The sequence below is a fragment of the Doryrhamphus excisus genome, linkage group LG20 (assembly GCF_037039965.1).
Source record: "Doryrhamphus excisus strain RoL-2023G ecotype Guam linkage group LG20, RoL_Dexc_Guam_v1.1, whole genome shotgun sequence".
In the NCBI taxonomy this organism is placed as follows: Eukaryota; Metazoa; Chordata; class Actinopteri; order Syngnathiformes; family Syngnathidae; genus Doryrhamphus; species Doryrhamphus excisus.
In genome coordinates, this window is record NC_136376.1 from 2045001 (window position 1) to 2050927 (window position 5927).

A 5927-nucleotide genomic window follows, 5' to 3' on the forward strand; every position below is an offset into this window, starting at 1 on the left:
CGCTCATCTTGATGATTGTAAATACATTATCATATCAGATCACGTCTGTGTTGCAATCATCACCTCCATTTCCTTTTAATTAAACAGCAAAGATGACACCACATCTGTCAGAAAGGAAGTGAGACTTTCTGAAATCGGTGTGAACTGTTTTTCGCCCCCCCCCCCAAACCACCCTCCCCTCCACCCTTCCTCTTCTTCAGTCACCAACAATAGAGGGAAAACCGGCGTTTGAAAATAACACGCTCTATCTCCTCCTTGCCCTCTTCTTCCATCTTTTCACTCTCACCCCAATCTCCTCCGTCTCTTTTCCCGCCATCTCTCGTCACCCCCCCACCTCCTTCTTTCCCGCCACTTGAAAGGCAGGGTAATGAGACAGCTCGAGAGCGAGGCGAGGTGTCCGCCGAGCATCAGTTGCACGCGTGCAGAAGTGAAAATTTACTGCGAATGAAACGGCGGGCCCGTAAATTCATTTTTATTCAGATTAGTGTCACGGTACGTTGCGGCGTCCCTCGCAAACATTTGGCCTCTCTCTTTGTGATGAGGTGTCATTATTTGCCAGATTACGTTATTAAGCTATTAACACGTCAGGCGCGGCGGGCAACAATGCAGGGGCACGCTTAAACAAGCTGCCGAGAACGGAGGAGGTGTCACCGCCTTGACATATGAAGGCACTTAATGGCCCGCGTGCCGACGACGGAGGAGAGAAATTAAATAGACGACGTCGAGCCGCTGCTCACGAGTGCTTCCGACTATCTCCGCCGAGTGATTATTCAGCAGGCCGGTAAATAAAATGCCGCAATTTAAATCTATGCAAAACATATTTCCTCTCCCATGTGTGTTTATGGCACCTATTTACATGTTATTGGCGCCATTATTAAAATGAGGCCTGCGCTGGTTGTTGCCGTTTACAACAAGGATATTAGGCCGCACAGAAGTGGAGGGGTTGGGAAAGGGTGGGGGGTATGGGGGTATGGGGGGTGTGATATTACAGCAAAAATACTACAAGAATTGAGTCGTACTTTGCAATATCGCGTGAGTTAAGTTTTAATTTGGTGTGAAAATTTGCAGCGTCGCAGTGATAGCGATGCAACAAAGCATCTTTAATTAACTTTTCCCCTCATATTCCATTTTAATAATTGCTCATACACATTACATAACTTCAGAGATTTACAAATAAAATTGTACTTCTTGCTAAATTGCAGTGTTTTCACTTTGATACTGTCAACTATACAAGTATTACACAGTATATATGTATATACTATATAGATATCTGGGGGAGTGGGTGGTCTGGTCTGGGCTCTGGGTCTCGTCTGGGGGCCTGATGGGCGTATATGGACGCAGAGAGAGAACAAATCTATAAGTGAATTAGGAATAACGTGATATGGAGAGGTAGGATTGAATAAGCTCTGCTTCCTCCTGCTCCTTTTCACCACGTTGAGAAGTAAATTGCGAAAGTGGGATGTATTTCAATGTAACATGTAATGTAACAATTTTAGCAATCTTTCCTCATGAAGTTCTTTCTTCTTGTAATGATGATCTTCTCAGCTGATTAATCTGAAGTTACGATTAATCGATTCTCTTGCTATGGCTGCTTGCTTTTGCCATGAAGCTACCAATTTATTGTCATAGTACATTTTTTTTCTCTTGTCAAAATGCAAAATTATTAAACTACAATATCTCGACCTTTTTCTAATGCTATGAATTGATGCACGTAATATTACATTATTTAAATTCCATCAACTACTATATACATCAAAATATTTTTTGGTCATACAACCTTTTGTCTTGCATTATTACAACTTTTTCTTTTTTTTAAGTGTGTTAATCTACATTATTTCCACCCACAACACTAAAATTATTTCCCACTATATAAATAAAGATGTATTACACTAATCTTGCAATATTTTTTGTGCATTATTTCAGTAATATTCCAGCTTTTGCTTCCCTAATTTGTTGTGACTGTTGTGGCCTTCCTAACAACAACCCTATAAAGGCAGACTTAAATCACTTCCACAATAAACATGGCCGACATGAAGATGTCTTTACAAAGTTTCTTTCTGCGTGCAAAACTTCTCCAATCAAATGTGTGTGTGTGTGTGGGGGGGGGGGGAGTCAGCATTATGAAATAAAGAGCGGTCCCACTGGTGACACCATAAAGCCCACGCATCGGACTGCCAAGTCAGCGCTTTTGACAGGATAAGTCCATGGTAACCTATTGAAAGGCTTCAGCCACAGCCAAAATCAGCGCCCTCCCCACCCTCCCACCACACACTCACATCGCCCCCCCTCTCCCTCCCTACACTTGCTAGTCGAGCCAGCGCGGCAGCTTAGCAGTCTTAACAGAGAATCCGCCACTTATCATCATCGGCATCCAGCGCCACAACACTCCAGCATGAAGAGGCTCGAGCTAAGCCGGTTAAAATAACACGAGACAATGCATCAACAACAGCTTCCTCTTCCCTTTTGATGCCGGCTTCATTTGAATGGCACAATGGGCCCCAATCCTGTTCTGGTGCTCGACCAGAGGACCAACGGAGCTGCGTCCATCTCTCCTCCACATCAGAGGCTTGCTGGAGGAGCCCCCTGATACTGTGTGGGCCTGGCTGATAAAGGCCTTATTTCAGGGTCTTCCAGTGAATGGGGGGGAGGATTCAACTCCCCAAGCTGGGACGGGAACGCCGCGGTTAAGGCGGATGCTCCAAAGTGCGGTTAGACCCCGAGCACAGGCAGGCGGGCGGGCGGGGTGGGAGGGAGGGAGGGAGCGAGTGGACGGAGGAAGAGACTGATAATGGACACCGCCAGGAGACTTCACCATGCATATGACACCTTTAAGCTTTAAATTGGAACAGTTTAAAAGTTCAATCTTTTTCCAGTTTGGGCCCCCCCCGTCCATCCCCGCACCAGATCCACGCTCACCCCTTCGCCCCCATGTGCTATTTGACTTTTCTCTCCCCGAGACGCTGACACATGAGTGAGGTCCCATTACCGCAGCCCTGTTTGCTGCCCGGCCCCAAACCGTAGCCATTGACCGACACCGGCCCTCGTCAGGCGCTTTACCTTGAGACTCGTCCAGGACTTGACATGACCTTTGAACCCGAGGAGCGCAGCTGTCAAATGTCTCCCCCCCACTGTCACTACCACTTTCGGAGAGACATCCTGCAAAGACACATACAAGCATCTTATTACATGGACGCTTTATGTTCTACACACTTTTGGTATTTAGCAAAACTACATCATTGGTACAACACTACGCTTTGTAAAGAGATGCACTGTTGAGCAAGATTTGCAAAAAACTTTTTTAGCAATTTTGTTAATATTTTCTTCCAATTCAGGAATATGAAGAGATTTGATATCCGTGAGGTGCTTATCCAAAACTATTATTTATTCCAGATTTGGACCCAAGACGGACCAAATCAATATGAACCAAACACCAAAAGTTAGTGCATCAGTCCTCAACATATCAGGAAAGAGGAAACATTCCAATTACTGTAAGATAATATATGTCAATATCTTGTTTAGCCGAAAACATTAACATATTAGGACCGCTTTCATGTTAATATTCACTTTTGAGAGGCTGAAATCAGAGGATACTTACATTTTAAATCAAAATCTAATTCATCAAATACCAAAATTTGTTGATTAGTTTGACAAATGATTGATTGTTGCAGCTGTAATGAAAATGCCAATCAATGGCGGAGGTCTACATGTAAACACATACAAATTCTACACTAATAAAACATGCATATATGTACACATATTTCTTCATTATGAAATAATATAATTGAAAAATTATATTGCAATTTTGTTCATATTTTGTTTCATTTCTGCAAAAATAACACAAATACTATTATGACAGAATTCAGTTATATGCATTATTGAAATTGGTGTGTTATATTATATTGGTATCTATTATATTAAATGGCGCTTACTCAAATGGCCTTGATGGAGGTAGCTGAACCAAGAAACATTCATACTCATAAGTAGAGCCATACAGTATGTAATCATATTCTACAGTCATCAAACATATGTATGTATTAACATACATTTGTTGATTATTATTATAAGTATAGAAAAACATTTTGTTACTCTAGACTTCATGAGAGGTGCAGTGCCGGTCAAAATATAATTTTTTTTTTTGGTAATTTTCTTCACATTTCTGCAAAAACAACAGAAATCCTGAATGTCAGAATTCAGTAATGTGCAGGAATTTGCTATGTACGTATAAAGTTATATTAAATGGCACTGAGTGGAATGGCTGAGCTCAACATCCACACTCCCAAGTCGCAAACACCCTCTTCTACATCTGGTTGACACATACAGTATGTCGACAGATTCTATAATTCAGTAATAAAACATGCATATGTATACAGGCATATTTCCTTAGCTACTCAATTCTCATGAATATCTTCCATCTAGTACGCCTTACACGCGTTGGGAGGAGAAAAAAAACGCAAAAAGTGGCAAAAAAATAAACTAAAATTAGCAACGGTGCCATGCAAAGCGATGGGAGAAAAGAAACAATTTCTTCTGCCGTGTTTTTTTTCCCGATATGAAATCTACATTTGCATCATTGTCTTGCAGTTGTGTTCATCCTCACTTTGCAGAGAGAAGAACGTGTTGGTGTGAATTCACCGTGACAGGAGCACCACCAACTGGTCAACAGGCGCCTCTCCACCATGTGAAGGCCTGCCTTGTCTTCTCCCCCCTCTGTCTTGATGTGCATCGGGGAGATTAGTCACATGCATCCACTTGCAACCTCTACATTTAAACAGTCTTGATTTATTCTTAGTGTGATCTGAAAAACAAGCAAGGTTCTTTTTTTTTCCACGTCCCTACACCCACCCCCCCACCCCATCTTACTCTCTTCTTCTTCACCTCAAAACCCCCTCGGTGAGGTTGAATTCACGGTATCCATCATCATGCATCTTTAATGACGTCAGGCCAGGAGCATGGGGTAAAATCACAGTAGTGGCCCGAGGCTAAAACCAGCTAAATGAGGTTCCTCTTACCCCCTTCCCACGCAGGGAGAGCCGCGCACAGGCCGAGAGGGAGGGTACATCGCGCCCATCGATCGCCGGGGCGGCTCGGTGGCTGGCAGCCACTCGGTGGGGCTTGATGGATACATTTGGGCCGGAAAGATTCAGAACTGGTACACGGCGGGTCCGGGCCAGGAGCTGCAGAGACAGAAGGGTGACAAACGATGGACGCCTTGATTTATGGCTCTTTGTGCCAGACTGGCTACAGTACAATCTCCTCTCGCCATCTTTTGGTTTTACTCTAAAAGGCCTTCGGAGACCCCGAGAGAGAGAAAAGATACAATCTGCCTAATTCGAAACACTTGTCAGAGAGGGAGGAGTGTGACATTAGCGCCACTCTCAATAGAACTCGCATGACACGACAGGAATGGAGTCACAGGATTACACAAATAATGTCTGAATCACCACAATTGAGATTTTACCAGTAAGATGTTGGCATTTTCTGATGATAAAGGTGGAATATTATGAAAATAATATATTTTACAAGAGTAACGCTGTAATTCGAACAGAATAAAGTAGTAATATTGTGAGGGGAAAAGTCACAGTCTGGCGGAAATGATAAAGTGACACATTCTATTAGTCCTTTTACCACATTAAAGTCATTAGATTTTTTTTTTTGCTGATTCACAATTTTATTCCCATAATATTCCTACTTCATTATTATAACCTTCAGAGTAGCTTAACTTTTATTTTTTTTACAATTTCCTAACAGTACGACAGCCTTGTTACATTACTATATTAATATTTATAAGACCTTCTCTCCTAATTGTATGGCTTTTTTCTTAAAATGATGACTCTTAGCAGTAGAATATAATTTTGCTAATATGCTACATTATTCCAATGTTTATTTTTATGTTGTAAAATTATATGAGTTTCTTAACAGGACATTCC

General features: G+C 42.2%; 1 long non-coding RNA gene across 1 annotated transcript in view; it reads right to left on the reverse strand.

The window, feature by feature from the left end:
* LOC144894451 (uncharacterized) overlaps positions 1 to 5927 on the reverse strand; it is a 67477-nt gene extending 61550 nt beyond the window's left edge. Inside the window, exons 1-2 of the long non-coding RNA XR_013625130.1 lie at positions 5010 to 5927; positions 3058 to 3156 (exon numbers count right to left, since the gene is read on the reverse strand). This is a non-coding gene — a long non-coding RNA (uncharacterized LOC144894451). The remainder of the gene's footprint in view (positions 1 to 3057; positions 3157 to 5009) is intronic.